General features: G+C 43.6%; 2 protein-coding genes across 5 annotated transcripts in view; both read right to left on the reverse strand.

Moving 5' to 3' along the window:
* Positions 1 to 7,605, reverse strand: part of MEF2A (myocyte enhancer factor 2A) — a 147,658-nt gene extending 140,053 nt beyond the window's left edge. For both annotated transcript variants that reach the window (XM_067555601.1, XM_067555605.1), the window contains exon 1: positions 7,246 to 7,605. The gene's annotated coding sequence lies outside the window, so the exon portion shown is untranslated. The remainder of the gene's footprint in view (positions 1 to 7,245) is intronic.
* A 2,326-nt stretch (positions 7,606 to 9,931) lies between these two features.
* LRRC28 (leucine rich repeat containing 28) overlaps positions 9,932 to 23,183 on the reverse strand; it is a 142,011-nt gene continuing 128,759 nt past the window's right edge. Inside the window, exons 10-11 of one of the 3 annotated variants that reach the window (XR_010921281.1) lie at positions 17,616 to 17,723; positions 9,932 to 10,603 (exon numbers count right to left, since the gene is read on the reverse strand). The gene's annotated coding sequence lies outside the window, so the exon portion shown is untranslated. Of the gene's footprint in view, positions 10,604 to 17,601; positions 17,724 to 23,183 lie in introns of those variants that run through there. The other 2 variants (XR_010921280.1, XR_010921282.1) reach the window with 2 other exon arrangements.

Below are 23,183 nucleotides of genomic sequence, written 5' to 3' on the forward strand. Positions count from 1 at the left end.
TAAACAGTGAGGAGGCAAAGATTGCAGATGATAGAAAATTACTCAAGATACTTAAATCCAAAGCAGACTGCAAGGAGGTACAAAGGCATCTTATAAAACTGGGTGACTGGGAAACAAGCTGACAGATGAAACTGAATGTTGATCATTTCAAAGCAATGTGCCTTGGAAAATACAATCCCAATTGTACATATCAAAATGATGAGGTCTAAATTAGCTGTTACCACTCATGGAAGAGATCTTGGATAGTGGATCTTGGATAGTGGATCTGTGGATAGTTCTCTGAAATCATCTGCTCAATGTGCAGTGGCAGTCAGAAAAGCTAACGTTAGATACCAGTAGGAAAGGGATAGATAATAAGATAGAAAATATCATCATGTCACTATATAAACCCACGGTACATCCACACCTTGAATACTGCATGCAGTACTGGTCACACCATCTCAAAAAAGATATATTAGAATTAGAAAGAGTACAGAGAAAGGCAACAAAAAGGAGTAAGAGTGTAGAACAGCCTCCATCTGAGGAGAGATTCAGAAAACCAGGATTGTTCAGACTGAAAAAGACACGACTAAGGGGGGATATGGTACAGGTCTATAAAAATCATGAATGGTGTGAAGAAAGTGAATAAGGAAGTATTATTTAACCCTTCACATAACACAAGAACCAGGGGTCACCCAATGAAATTAATAGGCAGCAGGTTTAAAATAAAAGGAAGTTCTTCACACAATGCACAACATGTGGAACTCATTGCCAGGTATGTTGTAATGGGCACAACTATAACAGGATTCAAAAAGGAATCAGGTAAATTCATGGAGGATAGCTCAATCAATGGCTATTAGCCAAGACGGTCAGGAATGCAAACCTATGCTCTGGGTATCCCAACACCTCTCACTACTAGAAGTTGGGGCTGGGATGGATCTCGCAATAAATTCCCCTGTTCTGATGGTGACTGGTACCAGATGCTTGAGAGAGAAGATAGGATACCAGGCTAGATGGATCATTGGTTTGACCCAGAACAGTCATTATTCTTAAATTACTAATTCCATTAGCCCCTGCAGTACCATTTAACATTTTACATACTTTTACTATAAAACAGGAAAGGAGGGAAGGTGGAGAAGAACCTTGTGCACTTTTTCTGATTTGATCAAAGATAAACTAACCAATGAATGTATCTATTTAATCTGAACAGAAGACAGCATGCAGCAAAATTCCCACTACATCAGCCTGAGTGAAGATTCTCTCTCTTGCTTAGTTTCATTCAAACAGGTACTACGCGTATGTAGGAACTTCTTTCCACATAAAATCATCTTAAGCATATTATGGATCCATCAAGAATCTGCATGCCAAAAGTTTGTTATACAATAGATAAATATTCAAATCCCAAAATACAAATCTGAGTTTAGGCGACCAATGTCTTGGGATTTTTTTTAGAGCAACAATGCTTATTCTGCATGACTCCTAGGTATTGGTACGTACACACACACATACACGCACACACGCACCCCACCACAGAACACTGGAGTCATGATCAATTTGTTTTGTAAAGATCATTCAGAAGTACCTCTACAAATTTAATTATACTAGTCCGAGATATACACATTTCAAGAGCGTATACACATCTACTTCCCCAAACAAAACGCTAAGTACAGAGTGTTAACCTTAACTTTGAATATTTTTGCTTTTGCCACTGTCACAACCAACACGTGAAAAATTATATTTAACTGTGCTGGTTGTATATTTTGCTATTTGTTCCTATGCAATACAGGTGTCATTCTACAGCTGTCACACCAGAAGTGCTTTTTCCTCCCCCCAGGGACAGCTATAATTTAATTGTGACCTACACACAAAGAAGTTGCATTTCCTGCCACCACCCCTGCACAAGAGAAAGAGAAGGAAATTTGAGCATTGTGCCTCCTCTTCAAAGAACTTTCCTGAGAAAATTCAGAACCACCATTTATTGGTAAGTGGTTCTTTAAAGAACTTTAACATATAGGAACTACTCTACTAAGTAGGCTGTAGCACCCAAAACATGCTAGGTCCTTTCCAAACAAAAACCAAAATCATGGATGACTTGTCAACTGCTAGTAAAAGTGTCTTAAATTGTAGTTTCTGTAAGAAGTCTAAATATTCTCTAACAAACCAAAAAATCCTGATAAAAGGATACATACTATGTACTGCGAAACATGCACACAATACTGCCAGCACACACATGACCATTATGGGTGGCAGGTATTTCATATTCTAGACACCAAAATATTTATACCCTGTCTACAGTAGCAAAAAAATTTAACTGTATTCTGGAACAGCTTAAATTAGAATGGTTATGCAACCTAAACAATATTACACTAAACTATTCTTACTGTTACTTTAACTAAACTGTTACAGCATTCCCCAGTCCCTCCTGATGTGTTTTATAAGGCATGGCATGACTGGGACAAGGCAAGTCAGTATGGCATGACTCCTGACATTGTTTACATTGATTTACATGATATTATTGGTTTGGCAGCTCAATTTAAGCTGTTGACATCATCCTGTGTGTTGTGGGGCTACCTGGAAATCCTGTCTAATACCATGGTAGAGCAAACCCGGTAAAAGCTCTGAGGCTGTCACTAACTGGTTTAAGGTAAATCCTGTGGAGAGACTAATCATATGTCTACATTTGAGTTGGAGGTGAGATTCCCAGCTCGTGCAGATGTGCTTGAGCTAGCACCTAAAAACAACAGTGTGTCCACAGTGGCATGGGCGGCGGCACAGTCTGGCCACTCAAGTGTACACTCACAGGGCCAGGCAGGATTGTACTTGGGGCTGCGACCCCGAGTGATCATCCATGCCACTGCAGACACACTGGTATTTTTAGGCGCTAGCTTAAGCGAATCTATTGCAGGTACATCTGCACAAATTGGGAATCACACCTCCCAACTCAAAACATAGTAGAGGTAGCCTAAGCCCAAACCATCGTTTGAGTAAGGTTTCTAAATAAGTTCCAAGACTTGCACTGACACAAGCTTGTAATATAAACATTATTTTCTTCAAAACTGTTTATTAGTTGCAAAATGTCCAAAGCCCTAGTAGTCACAATTCTATAACACATTTCACCTAAAATCTTCATTAGCATGACAATCATCAAAATTCAAGATTGGAAGGGACCTCAAGAGCACTGAGGCAGGACTGAGTATTATCTCTAGACCATCCCTGACAGCTCTTTTCTAACCTGTTCTTAAAAACCTCCAAAGACGGAGATTCTACAACCTCCCTAGGTAATTTGCTCCAGTGCTTAAATACCCTTACAGATAGGAAGTTTAATGTCTAACCTAGTTCATAATCATTTAACTTATTTCACCTTCTTTTCTAGGCATAAGAAATAGTGTGTGTGTGTGATTATATAGCAGAGATGGCCAAACCTTAGCTTGCGAGCCACATGGGCTTTTTGACAGCTCAAGTGCAACTCGCAAAGCCCCACCCACCCATCCCCCATTCTCTGCCTACCAGTCTGGGGAGGAGTTCAGGGCTTCTGCCCTGTGGCAAGGAGGGGGAATTTCAGGGTTTCCAAGTCCAGGTGGGAGGCGCCTGCCAGGCAGGGCTCGGAACCGCGGAGATCCCTCTTCCCACCACAGGGCAGAAGCCCTAAGACAGCCCCACCCACCTCACCACAATTCACACTCATCCCACCACTTCACTAGTCATTGCCTGCATTACTGCTGGGAACAGGAGCTGAGCAGGGTCAATCAAAGACCAGTCCTTGTCAGTAGCAGGAGTACAAAGTGCCATGGGGAGGCGTCAGTGGCTGGCCACGTGGAAAGGAGATAGAGCAGGGACGTTCATTTGGATTTAAGGTCAAGGATTCCTTCCCACAGCCTGCTTTGTTCTGCCCTGGCGCTTACTCTCTGAGTATGATTGCTTCAGTTCAGACAACAGCTCTTGTAAGTGGAGAGATGGGAGGGAAGCCAAGCAGCAAAGGAAACGGGGGAGGGGGGAGAGCCAAGCGGTGAAAAATGGCCAGCTGCGGGGGAGGGAACGGAAGACCCAAGGCCCAGCAGGCACCTCCCGCGGGCCTGATGCTCCAAGACCCCTCTCTCCAACACAGGACAGAAGACTTACAACCAGGATGGTGACCCACAAGGCCCACAACTCTAGCAGTAATTAAGTGTTAAACAGTAAGTAGGATGTTAATATTTTTTTAAAATGCACGTGAAAAGGTTGTGTGTATCTTGCGGTTCTCAAACTTCTCGATATGATTGTATGCGGCTCCGAGGCTCAGTAAATTTGGCCATTCCTGTTATATAGCATCTTTCATCCAAGGGTCTTAAAGTGCATACAAACATTAAACAGATGGGTAAATATTCATGAAGGTTTAAATACATGTTTAAAACACTCAGCGAACTAAGCAAAAGCATGATTATATTAAAGACTAATATGCTTCGATTGTAATTATATAGTTAGCGAACACTCATCAGAAATGGAACGGAAGTCAAAGATGATCTGGATAATCTACTTTATCTCCCTGCCAGTGGAGGACTGTTCACTATATTAAGGTTTCCCTTTATTTTTGCCTTGTTACGCCCAATTCCATCCCACCCTTATACTAAACACTTATTTTCCTTTGTTGGTGATAATACCTTGCAAATATTGATAGACTTATGCCTTTTCACCAGACCTTAGTCTCCATTTAACAAAGTGCATATCTGGCGCTTTTATTCTTTCCATAAGTCACTTCCCTTTACCCTTTTGATCAGTGTGCTGATTTTCTCTTACTTCCTAATTTATCAGTTTTTCTAGTAACATAGTGCTAACCTAGTGCCCTGAACTGAATACAAGACACTTATTTCTCCAAATGGATAAAGTTAATACAATTCCTAAATATCAACAGAAATGTTTTGTTTTCTTATACTACCAGTTTCCCTATTTAGAATTCAGTAATTTTGACAATACAGCTTTTAAAAATATTTATCACACTAGATAGCGTGCCATTTAGTGACTAAAGAAATTCTGAATCATGTATTACAAAAAGAAACACCTATAACATTTCCAAATTGGTATATTCTCTAGTGTTATTCCGTTCACGTTATAGTGACTAAATAAAACAAGCAGAATTTTAACTGGAAAAATCTCCACATTTCTTGCCCAGACAGAGTAGAAACAGGAATTTGTTGTTGTTTCTGTTGGAGGGTTGTTTGTTTTTCGGAAGAGTCGCTGGCCAGTAATATTTTTTCCCATCTCAAAATCTATTTTAAAATCAGACTCATTAAAAGAAATAGCATAGACTGCTCTCAAGATCACTGCTCTGCCACCTTCTGTAAAAGTTAAGTATCTGCCAAAACCTCATCAATGAAAAAGTATGCACACTTAGATGACAAAACACCACAGTTAGATTCTAAAAGTGCTAATATATAATAATACATAATACCCTACTGAAAGGTTTAGGAAGATTACAGATCACTTGCGCTCGTACAAAAGAACATAAAAAATAAGTGTTATGCTACAAAATATACCTGATACCGGTCTCCATGCCAAAAACATATTTTTGCTTGAGACTACAGTAGAACCTCAGACTTAAACACTTCGAGAATGGAGACTGTTCATAACTCTGCAATGTTCGTAACTCTGAACAAAACATTATGGTGGTTCTTTCAAAAGTTTACACAAACATTGACTTAATATAGCTTTGAAACAGTACTATGCAGAAGATAAATGCTCCTCTCTTATTTTTAGCAGTTTGTTTAACACAAAACTTTACTGTATTTGGTTTTTCCTCTGCTGCTGCCACCTGGTTGCATACTTCCGGTTCCAAATGATGAGTGTGGTTGACTGGTCAGTTAGTAACTCTGGTGTTTATAACTCTGAGGTTTTACTGTGTTTCTCTCCCATTGTCTAGGAATTACTTCTCTGCTACCACTATCTACTTCCTGACACTCTACTTCCAGTCTGATATCTTTATCAAAAAGTGGGAAGAGAGACTTTTTTTGGTGAGAGTCAGATCCCCAAGGACTGTGGGATTCACTGGTTTTGCCTTAGCGGTGAAAGCAGTCTCCCTTCTAAATTCTCCCCTTTTGAAGACAATTTCAATTTACACCCTGTTTGCTCACTTGCAAAACTGAAGGAAATCACTTGCCAAACACCTTTACTGCTATATGTTCTGAACACCTCCCTTTCCTTTACCACCTTCCTCACCAGCAGGCACATCTTAAAAGCTGATAAAATGTACTGAAAAGTTTAGTCTCATAAGCGAACCTCAGAAAAATCTCAGGGGACTTGCTGTTATTCATTCAGAAAGAGGGCCATCTCCTTTGTACGTCTATTTCTTCACTTGTGGACAAGGCTGATTAATACAATGCTGTTTGCACATAGACAACTGTATTCACACCTCTCCTTTCTCTGAACTATCACGCACACAAACAAAAAACGAGATTCGCCCTGCCCTGCCCTGCCCTGCCCCCCCCCCTCGCAAATATGACAAAACATTTGCCTTCTTGCAACTCTTTTAACAACTAACTCCTCTTTCAACCCCCCCCCCCCCCCGCACAAAAACCCTCCCTTGCCTTACAGTACCCCACGCATTCTTCTCCTGGACAAAAACCATCACCACCCGCCTTCGTGCGGGGTTTACCCCATGGGGCTTCCACCCTCCCAGGTAACGAACGAGCAGGTCAAAGCGTGTCCTGCGCCCTGCGCCCGGGGAAGTTCACCCCCTCACTCAGGATTAACACAACTCGACCCCTCCCCAGCTGCCTGCCCGCCGGGTCCCCGCACCCCAGAGCCCTCCGCCCAGCTCTGCCCTGGCCTGCTCCATCCTCTCCGCAGGGACAGGAAGTTCCCGAGAGGCCCATCAGTGAGCACAACTCGCCCCCCCCCCCCGGGCGACACCGCCTCCCGCCCCCCCACATACACACACGCTTCGGATTCCCGCTTCTTACTCGCTAGGGACTCTGCCCCTCTTCCCCTCCCCCCCCGGAGGGGTAACCTCTCTCCCCCCGAGGATGTCTCTTTACCCCTCCCCCACAGCTCCTCCCCTCACCGTGAGCCCATGGCGGCGGCGGCAGCACCCCCCCCCCCTCAGCGGGGCAGGCTGTCTGTGGGCGGGGGGGTGGTCCCCTCTCCCCACCGCTGGGGCCACCTGCGTGAGCCCGCGTATTTCTGCCCTCAGCCTCCCCCGCTCACTCCCCCACACGCAGCCCCTCCGGCCGCGAGCCCGCTTCCTCGCTGCTCCGCCCGGCCGCAGCCGCTGCCGCGTGCGACCCGCACACTCACCCGCTCCGCCGCCCCCCGGCGCCCCGCTAGCTGCCGCCCGCCCGCCGCTGTCTCCTCCCCGCTAGCGCCGCTGCTGAAGCTCCTCGAGAGACGCTGGCTGACACCGGCGCAGGGATACCCGCCGGGCGCTCTTTTTGGGAAACAAGGCCCAGATGGAGCCGGGACTACTTCCGCTGTCACTCTCTTCTCTGGCTCTAGCCGAGTGGTCTGCGGTATCCTTCCGCCTCGCTGTCCTGGCCCTGGCGGCTCCCACAGGGAGACAGCCGCCCCTCGGCACGCAGGGAGGTGGGGTTCGGCGGAAGGTTTATAATCTATCCCAGGCAGCGGAGAGTGAACGGCCCTACCCACACCACTGGCACGCTGGGTTATTTTGTTTGGGCACAGGGAGCGGCCGGGTCTACATTCTTCGCACCCGACCCAATCCGAACAGAACCGGAAGCTGATAGGGCAGCGGGACAGAGTGACTGAAAGAACAGTCCAATCAGAAAGAGGAAGGGAATGGGGAGGAGTAAAGAGCCAGCCAACCAGAGAGCAGTTAGTAGGCGGGGAGTTATGGGAGGCGGAGTCCTAGAATGACAGGAATAAACATCCAATCAAAGACAGTTGGAACGGGACGCGCCAACCAATCAAAACTGAGTACTGTGCAGCGCTGCTTCGAAGAGCCCTTGGCGGTGGCTAGAGCCCTTACGGGGAAGCGCATGCGCACAAAGGACCCCCTTCATCTTCCCTCCCTGTCGCTCATACTTTAAAGCGAGTGACGCATGTAATGGGTCAGGGTCAGAGTCGCCCAGGCAAGAGGCGGCGCATGCGCAAGAAGTACCCACAGGGCTGTGTCTGTTGTGCGTTTTCCTGGTCCCTTCCCTGCGTGCACCTTTACGCACCAGCACTGGGACGAGCAAGCTCTCAGGCAGCCCCCCGGCAATGCCTCCGTCCCCCCGTCCACTCACACTGCCCCCCTCAGCGGCCCCTCATCCGGCCACACCCCTCACCCAGCTCGCTCCAATCACACTGCCCCTGGTGTGACCCCTCCTCCTCCCGCACCCCCACACAGCCCCCATCCACTCACACTGCCCCCTGTGTGCCCCCTCAGGGGACCGCACCCCTCCTCCTCCTCCTCCTCCTCCTCCTTACACAGTCTGTCCACACACTGCCCTTTGTGTGCCTCCCACCCAACCTCCCACACTCTGTCCACACACTGCCCCTCGTGCGCCCCCTTCATCTGACCACACACCTCATCCTCAGTCTGTCCACACACTGCCCCTTGTGTGCCCCTCACCCAACTTCACACAACTCTGTCCACACACTGCCCCTTGTGTGCCCCCCACCCAACCTCCCACAGTCTGTCCACACACTGCCCTCTGTGTGTGCACCCCTCATCCTCATCTGTCCACACACTTGTGCGCCCCCTTCATCTCCTCATCCTCAGTCTGTCCACACACTGCCCCTTGTGTGCCTCACCCACTTCACACAACTCTGTCCACACACACTCTGTCCACAGTCTGTCCACACACTGCCCTTGTGTGCCCCTCATCCGACCACACCCCTCACACACTCTGTCCACACACTGCCCCTGTGTGCGCCCCCTTCATCTGACCAACCTCACCCAACTCTGTCACACACACTGCCCCTTGTGTGCCCCTCACCCCTTCACACAACTCTGTCCACACACTGCCCCTTATGTGCCCCCCACCCAACCTCACACAGTCTGTCCACACACTGCCCCTTCATCCAAGCAGACCTCTGGCCCTCACACAGCTCTGTCCAATCTCACTGACCCCTTGTGTGACTCCTCCTCCTACCACACTCCCACACAGCCCCCATCCACTCACACTGCCCCTTGCGTGCCCCCCCTCATCAGACCAGCTCCTGTTTAATCTAGGTCCCAGTTCCAGCCAGGAAAATAGAGAAATTTCACCCACTAGATCTGATAGAATCTGGGCTGCCATGCATTCTCCATCTCCATAGGAGGAGTAATGGAACAAAACCCCAAAGAACATCACATGAGAGTGCTCGTAGGGCAAGTGAGCAATTATTTAACAGTACTCCCCACCCCTCGGGGCCACTTTTGAGAAGTAATGAGAATCATTGAGATGCAGTTTCACCTATCCACCACAGAATTCACAGGCAAGTCAGCAAAATTCATGGTCAAAGTGGATCAAAGACTACTGCTAGATCAAGAACCACCAGTGAAACAAAAAGCTTCCCTTATTGACCAAGGTAATTGGTGCAATTTCTGTGCCATGTATACAAATGTGAACAAAGGAATGGAAACTACGCAAGAAAAACATGAAAAGAGATATATATTTGCTGAGAACTTCAGTCATAATTGAAAATAGATAACCTCACAGATTGTTGGTTGTGGATCTCAGTTAAGGTAATCTTTCAGTAGTTATAGTGGTGATAGAGCTTTTCCGTCAATCTCTACTCCAATTAATTTCCTCTCCATTAGAACGCTTCAGGTCTTCAGGGTCCATCTAAGTCATTCTCCCTGATTTAATTGCCAGCCCCAACCAACTCTTATCTTACATTGTGGAACCCTCAACCCAAAAGTAAGCATTCCAGGAAATTATCTTTACAATACCTTGTGTCACCTCTACAACACATGGTGTTTTAGACAGCTGTTTTTTCACAGTGTGTTTCACACAAAAACTCTCAGTCACTGGCTCTTAATATACACAATGGCATTTGTTTTATTTAAAAAAACCAAACAGGAATTGTAAAGTCACAAATAAATTAGATGGTGTGTAGCTTTATGGGTATTTGTCAAATAATTATAAAGTAATGGATGATGTTCTAGAAGAGGCACAAGAGGCTAAAAACAATATGTAAAACAAGTTTTCTAAAATCCACAGGCGAAATTTATTCTATTGTAAGTTGAACAAAGATAGTGGAGATATTCACAAAAAAGAAGACTACATTCTCCCGCTCAGCTACATAAGATTAGATTAGATATATCTTGTATATGAATGCTGTAATGTGGGTGTATGATACATTTGCCGGTTTGGAGCTACAGGTAAAAGTTCTCTTTCAAATGTCCCACTGTGAATCACAGAAATGTCAGTTTGAGTCAGCTGCTCTATTTTGTATGTTTTGTTTTGTATGGTTGTTGGCCTGCTAATGTCAGGTATTAAATGTTGAAAATATTTGTATTGTCTACATCATGCACTACTGCATTACTGACCCACATCCCAGCAAAGCTTGTGATATTTAATACGTTCTCAAAATGACAGAATATAGGTTTCTCTCGGATTCACAGTCTTCTGCTGGGATTTTCGCACTGTTTTGCATGTTAACATGAACCAACAGCTGGGTTTGAGAGAGATGATATAAATAGCAGCATCATGCTGCAAGCAAGCTTCTGTAAAAGTAAAGAAAATACATTATTTAATGCACCCTGACATTTGCTTTTCCTCCCCTTATTGCTAAGCTGTATTTCTTTACACACCCCTAACAACAAATACAAAGAAGTTGACTTCTTCACATCGACATAACAAATGCTGCCTGAGCCTAAGAGAAGATATCCAGAGTAGCTTACCTACCTCCCTTTAGCCACACAGCTGGCAAACTATACACAATAGGAAAAAGAGTCATAATGTAGATGGAAATTTCAACTTCCAACAGGATTTCAGATCTACAACCTTTGGAATTTTATTTTCATGGAAGCTTCAGAAACTTCCTGCTTTTGCAGTATCTTTCCATTCATTAAACTGCAGCTTGCAATTAAACATTCGGACATAGCATAGCTGAGATTCTTTGGCAGCAATTTTAACCAGAGGTTTTCAAGAGTTTCCTTCAGAAAACTTTAAATTTTCATATCCTCATGAATGCTTGCCACCTTCTTTTAATAACTTAAAAAAATAAGCCTCTCTTAAGGAAGTTCATTGTTCCTATATTTTCCCAGCACACATTTACTGTTTTTAGAAATGTGGGATGCACATGTATATTTATAGAGACAGATGTGTATGTATGCATTTTATAACTTTACATCTTACAAAGAACACTCAGTAGGCTAAACAGATCTGAAGAAAAACAGTTATTACAGTTTAATATTTTCTCCATTAAACTATTTTTTTCCTTCCATAATATTTGATCATTTCTGCATTTTTCAAAATTTCATATTTACTGCCTCATTCAGACATTATAGTGTTTCATCTAATATTATATACTGATTATAATATGTGTAATGCTGCAAAAATAAATGTAACAGTATATTGTCTTTTTTTTTTTTAATTAATTAATTACTTTTTTTAAGCAGTAACAGCAACAGGAGCTTATCCTTCCTCCAAACTGGTAAAAATCATGTGCCAACATGGTACACTTTCATTTGAATTTTTAAGATGCTTAGATATAATTTTCCATTTAGAAACCTACATAAATGCATTTTGTAGTTGTCTCTAATTTGAATTTTAAATAAGCTAAAAAAGGGTTCTCTATGTTAAAACTGAACCCTAAGTCACTTTTAACCTGAAACAAACTCTGTTTAAGAATCATACTTCTGTAGATTACTATAATTGAGGGATTAGAGAAAGGATGTCTTTTTTCCCCAGGTTGTTTAATTTCTATATTTGACAGGACTATGTATATAGTCAGTTTCACTGGTTCCCCTGTATAGGCAGTTGTTTGAAATAATAGGAAAATGTGATTTCAAAGTCACAAAAACACACAGAAGGATGCACAATACCTGAAATGTCTTCTAAACTTTTTTTTTTTTTTTTTTTTTTTTTTACACTGACTAGATTTCAAGTTGATGGTGTCCCAAGTGATAAATCACTCAAGGCGCCCTTGAAAGTGAGATGACTTAGAACCTGCCAAGTGCAGAGCATCCTCAACCCCCCTGGCCTGCAATGGATGCTGTAGACACCCAGCGCCTCATAGGATTGGGAAAGTTTGGTTTATATTATTTGGGCCTGATCCCGCTCTCATTAATTTCAATGACAACAGAATGGGCCTTTTAAAGAAAACCCAGGTGGATAATTAGGACCTCAGTTTTAAATTAAACATTTTTTTCCTGACTTGTTTGAATCTATATTGTAAACTGCAGTTGAATGCATACTAGGAAGCAAAGATATGTGGATCCAATTCTTCAAGCTTCATGCACAGAACTCCCATTGGCTCTAGGCGTGGTTTTGTTACAGTGTATGTGATGCAACAATATAATTTTCAAAGCAGTAAGTTTTATAGAAGGAGGTTTAATTTTCAAACAAAAGCAGGTTACTATGCTGAATTTGGATGTCCTCTGCTGGTGTCCAGATTCCTGAGTCCAAATTTATTGCTGGTGTATTTCCACTGATTTAACTGGAGTTACACCAAGGATGAATTTGATCATGATCTCTGCATCCCAGATATCATTAGAGATTACAAAGCCGATCCAGCATCCTTTACACAGTCAAAAATCCAATTGACCTCTGTGGGAGCTTTGCATAAGTAAGGACTGCAAACTAGGTACCTAACTAGTTTTAGCATGAGTGCTATTGCAGATCAACTTGCATGCGTTTCTAATTTATGAACAGGCCTGATCAGGAAGTTTGTTGACCGTTTACTCTTTTTTCCTGTGTGATTTAGAATTACATTGTTGCTTACTTTGTCAACACCTTGCTAAATATATGCTGCACTTTGAACATGAAATGAGGTAGCACATGTCGCATTTTTCAAGTCATGTTCCTTTCATCTTTCAAATGGCTTAAGAGACAAATTGGCACTAAGACAGCTCACCTGTTTCCTATGGTCACTAGATGATAAACTACTTCACAGAACCTGCTGCTGTATCTAGGACAAGTGTTTTGAAACAGCATTGCAATACATATGTAAGTGTCTCATTACAAGATAGAACGCCATTTCATTTCAGAGCCAGGCCAGCGGGCTTTGGACAGCAAGTTCTCTTCTGCCCTAGTGGGCAGACTTTGCAGCTTTCCTGCCTTCTCTCTGTCTTTCAGAGTCCTGTTGGTCTGGAGGTGGTGGATGATAGCAGATTGAAAAACTGGTCTGAAATGTGCCCAGATAGTTTGAGATAATAATGCTGGCTCTGCAACTTTGCAGTGAATCAGTCTACCTGAAAATGCATCACAGACCATTTAATCAAGTTTATTTCCTTTAATTATATGGAGCTAAAGAATGTCAGTTGAGATTGATATCAGGATATTGAATAAAAAAATGGCAGGATCCACAGTTTTGCTGGTTAGTCCTTTGAATCCTTGGCATATTTTTATATAATCCCAAGCCATGCAGTATGGATCTGGATTCAAACTTCTCCAGAGTTTGAATGTTTTTGGATACTTGGTTTGGATTTAGCTTCTTGACAGTCCCTGTTCAGCTCTCTTTTCCATTCCAAGCAGGCAGGAGCGAACTACTGCATGACCATCCACGATGTGTTCCTAACAGTGACCACAACAGTGGAGAGCAATGCAGGACCCATCCTTTCAGACAGAGATGGTGGGTGCACAGTAAATAGGGGCCATTGAAAAATGCCATGAAATGCAATCGGAAACCCATGGAATGATGGGATGGAAAAAATTGCATCATGGGATGTTGAGCCCGCACTGGGATGCACTGCGATCCACTCCAGCTTCCCAAACACTCCAAGCTGCCGAACACAATGCGAGTTGCACAATAGCATAATTACCCACAGTGCACTGCTCTGACTGTCAATGCTAGAACACCAACTGTGGATGCGCTCCGCCGACAAAAGGAGCATCGTGTGAACATGCACAAGCGATGTAATTATAGCGCTTTTTGATCATCAGCATAACTTGCATCAACAAAACTCTGTAGTATAGATAAGGCCTTAGTTACACCGACCTAAGCTCTGGTGCAGATAGCACTATGTCAATGGGCATGCTACTGTCTCTTGGGGCGCAGGTAGTGTCTTCACTAAGCACCACAGCGATGCTGCTACAGCACTGTTAGTGTAGACAAGCCCTGAGATGCTTAACAGAGTACAACTATCTTTGAAGCTAAAGGGAGATTTGCTTGAGTCAAGCCTGTGGAATTTGACCCCTGGTTTCTATTCCCTGCGTAGGCGAGGATAATTCTTTAAGAAGTTTTCGGTTGAGCGTGGTCATGAGAAGTTATTATTTATTATTTATATTGTGGTAGCACTTAGGAGCCCTAGTCATGGAGCAGGACCCCATTATTGTAGGAGCTGTACAAACACACAACAAAAAGACTGTCCCCAAACAGCTTACAGTCTAAAATCTGTGTAAGGAAAAAAAAAAAAATCTAGTTGTGGTCCCTCTCCCAGTCCACTCCCAAAATGCCCTGCTGTACCGGGCTGTTCTGAACATGCAAGGAGCTTCCCGTGGCAGGAGGAGGAGGCGATACAGATGCATGGAGGAGATTCAGCTGCCTTCCTGAGCTTGCCTTCTGTCCATCAGGGCTGAAGGGTACAACAGATATTCTGTGGCATGGAGGGCCTTTTAAGTGCCCTCTGCCAAGAGATGAATTTCACCCACTCTGAACAGGACCCTATGCATATTGCACAACTCATTATCCACACCACAAGAGGCCACACAATTGGAACACTAAAAGTGTGTTGTCAGAATAGCTGTGTGTAGAAAGGAAAGCTGCTTGCAGCACTAGCTCCAGATTATAATCTCATGAGCGTCATTATCTGGAAAATATGCACAGTGATGTGTTTGTGCTATGCATCTCAGAGTGGAATCCAGCACATGGCATTTGCAGAAGCATTAGTAATTTTTTTAATGACCCTTGCAAGTCTTCCGCCTATGCCAAAGCTGAAACGTTCTTATCGGAAAGAGAGAAACCTTCAAAATAGCAGCGAGTGAGGCGCTCTGTCTGTATTGACTGAGTTCTGCAAACACATGAGACTAGACTAGCACAGCCAATCGTCAGGGCTGCCTCTCTGTGACAACAAACATCTGAAGTATTGGAGCTTGAAGTTAATTGAAGTTATTTATTTTATCATGCAGAACTAAATTGTAGGCCTCTTGGAAACATGTTTTTCAACTACCCCTTAACTAGACTATATTTACACTCTTCAAAGCAAAATAAACGTTATGCATTTAGTCTTACTATTAACCTTAACACTCTGCTATTACAGTCAATGTTTGTACAGCCTCTGGTACTGAATTACTCATCTGAGCCAAATCCTTTTCAGGAATTTTTGAGGTAAGACAATCTAAACCACATCTTTTGTTAATTCAGAATCAAACGACATATGCTTTACACGTATTGTGCAGTCAGCCATCGAATGTGGATTTCAGAAAACTTTTTAAAATCAGGTTTTTCTTGTCACCATATGAATGAACCAAGTGATTCATTGAAAGGATTATCATTTAAAGTAGTAAAGGACAAAACTCAGATGATAGTGTAAATCACAAAATGAGGTAGGAGTAGGAGTAATACGCATGTCAGATAGGCCAGAGAGAGGACTGTATCAGGAAAAGCAACTAACAATGGCACATAGAACAAAACAGATTCCCCATCTATTTTTCCTTATATCCTCCCATTAGTTGCCTTCCCTGCTGCAAAACTTTTCTTCTCCTTTAGGTGTATATGATATACTAGTGTTACCCATATACAGCCAGATTCTGATCTGTTACGCTGGTGTAAATCTGGAGTGACTCCACTGACTGGTAAAACAGAATAGAATCTGGTTGCCCTTGATTGCCAAGTGGATACAAGTTACATTCTTTTAATACCAACCTATTTATGATCAACATATACCAGACCTGTAATTCATATCACTCTCTCAGTTCTGATGCATGAAGCTAAGTAACTGTTCTGACTCTGTTTTCTGTGTACTTCAGCTTTAAATGTGTGGAGGAGTCTCCCTGCTTCTCTAGTGTGCTATGAGGCAATTCCAAAACGAGACACACACACACACTGTGCTCTCTCTCCTGTAGACTTTGTTCTTTCTTCTTCTGTTGTTTTCCTTTTATCTTGAGGCTGAGAGTACATGCTGCCCTTGGTGCATGGAAAACATAAGCTATGGCACGACAGTCTGTCCCAGAGATTTCCACAGGAGCTGCGCCCATTTTCACCAGCCCATTGACTTACTAGTGTCTTTATAAGAAGTAAAAGTGATTCCCTTCATTCCTCACTCTCTTGGTTCATGAACTGCTTAGCGTTACTAACACAAACAGCACATTTCAAAATGCATTTCTCTCTGGGGCTCTGTTTACTTGTTATTATAGTTAAGTGTCATTTGAAATGCTGGGTGATAGCTCACTGTGCCCTAGATAGTGGTGTTCCCAAATATGATTGATCATATCTGAAGGAAAGTACAGTTACATCTGCAGGAAAAGTAGAAGAGTCATGGGGTAACAGGGAGTTGAAACAATCCTGGCTCTTAGGAGGATTGTGGAACTTGACATTTAGGTTCCTATGCAAGATGTAATTTCCAACTGAATAGTTCAGGCACTTATCCAGCTTTCACTCTGGCCTCAGTTATGAGCCAAGTGCAATCAAAGTCTCTCTTAAAAGCTAATGACAATCTGACTTGATGTGACTGTTTTGTTTGCAGCAAAAGAAAAAGAAACTAAAGTAAAGAAGAAGATGAACTGTGAATATTCTGCACAGGTCACTCAGAGGTAAACACAAGTAGCAGAGAATGCCACACCTGGTTCTGACCACTTGCAAATAAAGGTTAAGTGTGTAATGTCACCATTTGGGAGTTTATATTTGCATAGTGTCTCATACTGAATTATTCACACAAGCTAAATGCTTTTCAGTAATTTGAGGTAGGCCAGTTAATAGCAGAGTTTTTGTCAATTTAAAATTAAACATACCATTTATACATATCACACAGTGGCAGCAGCATGTGGATTTTCGCAATTTTTTAAAAAAATGAACATGTTTTCTGATCACTAGTTTAATTAATTAAGCATTTCCTTCAGAAAGTTATTCATTATTTCTGTGAGCTATAAAAGTCAACAATGGTATAAACTACAAGTCGTGGGTAAAATTCTGGCCCCATTGAGGCCAATGGGAGGCTTGACATTGACTTCAGTCAGGCCAGGATTTCACCCCAGGTATCCAAGCACTGTTTAACCAAAACTCCCTCCCGTTCAAACTGCAGTTGTGTCCTCCATGCACCAGTCACATTCTCAGGCACTCTCACAGTGAGCTAGAATGTTTTAACACCAGAGATCTGACTGAGAGAGCTCACATTCAGTGCACTGCATGTCTCAGGCACATAAGTACAAAACTCCTGCTTCGTTTTGGAAAGATTTTACGTTAAAGAATAGTACCCAGAGAAGCTTTTTAGGTAAAGCAATCTTGAAAATTAAGAAGCAATCAGAAATGCTAGGAGCAAAAATGGCAAGGAAAACTCCCTCTGGGTGGACTGACCTCTCCTTCGAGTTAGCAATTGGGCTGCCAAATGTTTTCCTCACATACCTGCATCTTCTCACCTCAGAGTTCCATGGTAGCAGTGCAGAGTCTCATCTCCCACTCCCACAGAACGTCACAGCGACAGCCAGGATAGAATGCCCATTCTTCTGCTCCAAGCCACAGGCTCTCTGCCACCCACAATTAGAGAGAATCTCTGTTAGCTCTTGGTGTCATAGGCCATGTGACCCACAGTTGAGCAGTTCTGAATCCATCCATAGAAGGCAGTAGCACACATATACATTTGCTAGCGTATTGCAATCTCTGAATGGTTTTTTTCTAATTTCTATGGACCTTTCATTCTGTTCAATGTTGTGAAGTATGGCAAGTTAGCCCTAAAAGTCATCAATTTAATAATAATGAATCTATTAGCCATTGACATAGGGAGAACAACATCTTGCACCCTTCTGTTATTAGTTCCCAAATCCCTCCAACTCACAGTCCTTGTTCAACTCCCCACCTAAAGTTGTAAAGAGAAAGAAAAATTACAGCAATAACTCTTGTAGTGCCAAGTGTCAGTCACTGGACTCCCACTTTCTGATCATACAGTCAGGACCAGCAGTGTTCTGTAGTCACAATTTGTGCCATCAAGTTTCACCTACAGAGGCTACTCAGTACTGTTTTAAGAATGGTTAGAACTCATCACATTGCTCATTAGGGCTCCTTAAATTTAGCTGCGAACAAATCTTTCAGCCCACAACAATCCAAACACAAACTAGAGGACAGATAAACTTTTCTTAACCTTCCTCCCCATGCCACAAACAAGAAGATCACAGAACTACTAAGATTCAACTTCACTGTTCCGGAACACGTCTTCCCATCTGCCCAGATTGTGCTTTCTAGTTGTGTCTCTAGATTGCACACTCCTCAAGGCAAGGACTTTGACCTCACATCTGTCTGTAAAGTGTCTTTCATACAGGTGGGGCTATTCCAAAACACAGTGAGGAAAGACCTCTCAGCAACTCCCTGTGCTAATACATTTGTTCTGGGCCACAGATTAGATCCCAATGTGCGTCAGATATTTCTGCTGCTGAGATTTCTCATGGGGTCTATCTGTTCAGGAGCCATCTTCACTAAATAGTTTTAGAGATGAATTAAGAAAAAGTAGCAACTACTAATTAAGCCCCAAGAAGAATCAATGAGCCGGTGTTGGAAACCAAGGAACAGAATTTGTTTCCCAGTCAATTCTAGTGGAATAGCATTTGCTCTGTTCCCTGACTTTTACAGCGGCTCAGTTATTCTGATGCCACTCCATTGATTGCCCTGTTTTTATTTCCCAGAAATGAAGTGCTGACTGCTATGGATGGCACCTGGAGACAGCCATAGTGGAGGCAAGGACAGCCTGGATTTTATGCCCCAGAAAGAGCAAGCAGCCATGATGCAGAAGTGGTGGCAGGAGAATGTAGTGTTACAGCAGGGGGCAGGAGGGAGCCTAGATTTTGTTTACTACTGGGACCTTGAAACAGCATTTGGATGGGATGTTTTTAAAAATATGCTAGTGTGTGTTAGTGCTGGGAGCCAGATTCCGAGCACAGAAACCTGTGTTATTGCTCCCTGTTTCAAACACAAGCCAGGTTGCAGTGAGTAATAATCACAGACAGTGGCCATGTGACATCCATTGGTTGATCTGCATGAGAGGACCAGGGGCAGGATCAGCTAAGACAGTGGTTCTGAACCCTGGGGTACACAGAGCTCTTCCAACGGGCACTTCAACTCATCTAGCTATTTGCCTACTTTTACAACAGGCTACATAAAAAGCACTAGTGAAGTCAGTACAAACTAAAATTTCATTTGGACAATGACTTGTTTACACTGCTCTATATACTACACACTGAAATGTAAGTACAATATTTATATTCCTATCGATTTATTTTATAATTATATGGTAAAAATGAGAAAGTAAGCAATTTTTCATTAACAGGGTGCTGTGACACATCTATATTTTTCTGTCTGATTTTGAAAGCAAGTAGTTTTTAAGTGAGTTGAAACTTGGGGTATTCAAGACAAATCAGACACCTGAAATGGGTACAGGAGTTTGGAAAGGTTGAGAACCACTGAGCTAAAAGACCCAGGCTCGGGGACGGGGGGTATGGATGATTACTTATTTCTTTGAGGCAGAGTCTTTAACAAAGGTGTGTGTACAGCTTCTAGCACAATGAGGCCCTGAATTCTGATTGGGGCTTCGAGGTGCTTCCCCACTCCAAATATTCATCATCCCACCCACTCAGCCACAAAGGCGATCCCTCCCCGTGGGCAAAGCTGGAGCTCCCTCTGCCCATGCTATACGTCTTCGGAGGGTAAAGAGAGCAGCTCAGTTTCCATTGTGCTCAGATGCGTGGCACATTTCCCTAGCACTAGATTCGTGTGGCCATCACTAAAAACAAAAGGCAGCATCAACACCAGTTGCTAGTGTAGATGATGCCTGACCTTCAAAGCTAATCGACGGAAAACAGCTAGTACAACAGAACAGAACGTGGTCTGTGCAGGGGTGCTGGAACAATTTGTATAATGGGGGTGCTGAGATCCCTTGAACCAAACTGTGAACCCTGTATATAATGGAAACCACATCAAGCCAGGAGATGCGAGAGCACCTCCTGCACCCCTAGTTCCAGCACGTATGGGTCTGTGCTGCTTTGAGAGGGGGCCCTCATCATGGGTTTGAATTGTATCATTAGTACCAGACCCAGCCCAGGTTGTAGGCCAACATCTGCTAGCAAAGACCACGGTCAGGGCCTGTGGTGACCAAAGCCCACTGACCAAAAGCCATAAGGGACGCAGAAGTGGACAGAAAGGGGGATGGCCATGGCAACTGGTGGATACATTAACTCAGGACAGGTCTACACTACCGCTTAAGTCTATCTAACTGATGTCACTCACAGGGGTGAAAAAGACACCTCCCCTGAGCGACACAACTTAGAGCGACCTAAGCGCTGTGTCAGTGGGAGATGCTCTCCCCCATGAGAGGCGAAATCTATGTCGACGGGTGGAGTAATTATGCTGACGGGGAGTGCTGCACCAATGGAGCACTTCTAGCATAGAGTCCTCTTCAGAGGATCACCTCCACAGCCTCTGCTAGCTGGTGGTCTCCTATGGAGCTGCGGTCAGAGCTGAACGCTGTCCCTGACCAGTGGAAATCCTAGCGTGAGGGCAAGTAGCTACAACTCTGCTGGCTGCTCCCTCAGCGAACAGTCAGCCCTTGCGGCAGGTTCTGCTTCTCCCACCGTCTTTATGCAGCACCAGGCACACCAAAATAAGACACAATAACAATAATAGCGCAGTAATCAAATGCAATGCAATTTAAAGCACAGGCTCCTTTCCAGGGGAACAGCCAATGTTTGGAAGCCACTTTCCCCTTGAAATAAACTTCTCGCTTGTTAACATCAAGCCAAGCCTTCTGCTCATACATAATGCATTTGGCCTCTTTTCTCTCGATTACACGGTAGTGTCAGATTCCATGTGCTGCCTTCAGAAGGCTGCCTTTCTGGCTCTCTCAGAGAGAGCAAGGCCAGCATGGATACTTGCAATAGCTACTATTCTCATTAGGTTCAACAGAGTTGTCTGTCAGAGGTCAGACTCCTGACTTTCCCCCCAACCCCAAGTTTTTATAGTAATAGCTTGATATACATAAATACTGTGAACGTTCAATAACACAGGAAATATGGTTTGCTTTAGCTTGTCATTTCCACTCCAGATTTCTAAACAGATGCAAGAAAGCTAAGATGAAATAGACAAATATAGTGTGGTGTAGATTATGAGTTAATGTGCACACAAAGCAGCAACATGTGATGAAGAGCAAAGCTCTAGTTCCCTACAAAGCCTGCAAGAACGCCGTAGGAAATTCAGTTTGTCAGTAGAAACCAAGAGGTGAAAAAAGAAAATCTTCTTTGATTATTTTAAATTAAACTGCCTATGTTGAGATGTGAAAGCAAGACTTCTGCTTTGCTCTTAACCACTTGCTCTCTACACATGGCAACTGACTCCAGAAAAACAGAGGGCTTGTATGCCTCAAACTAGAAGGAATTGTTAAATTATAAATTATCGTATTTTATAGATTAACAAAGTTCAAACATAGATGGCCAAGCTACTAATATAATTTCTATACACATTACCATGACTCTCTCCATTTCTCCCCCACAGCATTCCTTCTTATTCAACAGGACCAAGAACCTGTCTTAGCTGCCAGAAATTATTCCTTTAATCCTATCTGGACTGGCATTGGTTGTATGCACTGTTACCCCGCGGAGCAGGAGTTTATGGCAATACGTTTCATATTTCCCAGCTGTGCATCTTGCCTTCTCTGCATACACATACATGGTCTATTAACTGTCTGCAGCTATGCCCATCTAGTTGGCAAGTGGCCTGTTGCCCTGGGACATATGTCAGTGCCAGCTCCTCTTCCAGGAGTTGTTTTTGTGCTAGCTCTAAAGCACTGGGGCCGCATGACTTCTCCCCACGTACTGCTGACAAAAATCTGCTATAAAGGAGTCCATGGACACCGGGGAAGCAAAAAGCAATGACTTCCTGGGTACTTACCGTGGCTAATACTCAGCAGGCTGTAGTGTCACAGCCACCGTGGAACCAGATAGTCGGGAGATGTCGGAACGTGCAGCACAAATGCAGCGTCTGACGGGAGCGTAGGATCCATAGCAATTCTGGGTAAAGACCGTTCCATGAATGACAGTGATAACGGAGACTAAACCGAGCCACGGAAAAAAAGGCAAGGATGGAGCTGGACCTAGTGAAGGAGAGAGTGTGCATGCAAGTGGGATATCCGAGGGCTCTTTCACAGTAGGGAAGTCATTTTACCTGCCTCTTCTGCTGGCGAATCAGTCCTGATTCTGTGCATGAAACCTGGAGCTAACAATGCCTCCGATATATTTTCAGCCTCCTATCCGCATTGCTCATGAAGATATAAGTATTACCCGTGAAGCAAAGACAGCCATCATTATCACCCTGCTTACAAGAGGAATGTGTATGTTAGTGGAAGAGTGACAGTTTCTTTATTACAGGGACATCGAACCAAAACGCAGTCATATGCCAAGAGTTGCACTGTGCAACAGCATGTCAGCAGACTCTAGCACTGCTCCCAAGGTAACTCGTGTTGCTCATGTAAATGCCTCTTTTTTGGAGGAGATTGACACTTACAACTGACACAAGTAAGAAAGAACCTTATTCTCAACGTTCATGTCACGACAGCCTTCTGTTAATCGCTGGACAGGTCCAGTTGATCCCCATTTAGCATTTAGATTCTCCTTTCACACCCATGTAAATAGGAGTAATTCTGTTAACTTCAGTTGAGTTGCTCCCAATTTACAATCACGTAAGTGAAAGGAGAATAAGGCCCAAAGTACGTGGTCTCCAAAAGTGCAAGAGTTAGACCTAAATCCAGGTTTTTTCCCTTACCACTGTCCAGGGAAAAACCCACCAAGACCTTTAAAACTCTCTCTTCCTTGATTCTCAACATTCAACAGCCTCCCAGCCAAAACTTCCCAGCTCCTCCTCTGTATATATTTGTGGTTTGCATTATTATTTGCTAAATAGATTATGACGTGTTATACACTGCAGTCCGCAGCTTCGGGGCCTTTGTGAGG

This window comes from Emydura macquarii, unplaced genomic scaffold, assembly GCF_026122565.2.
Source record: "Emydura macquarii macquarii isolate MOO-44397 ecotype Brisbane River unplaced genomic scaffold, CSIRO-AGI_Emac_v2 contig_1644, whole genome shotgun sequence".
NCBI lineage: Eukaryota > Metazoa > Chordata > Testudines > Chelidae > Emydura > Emydura macquarii.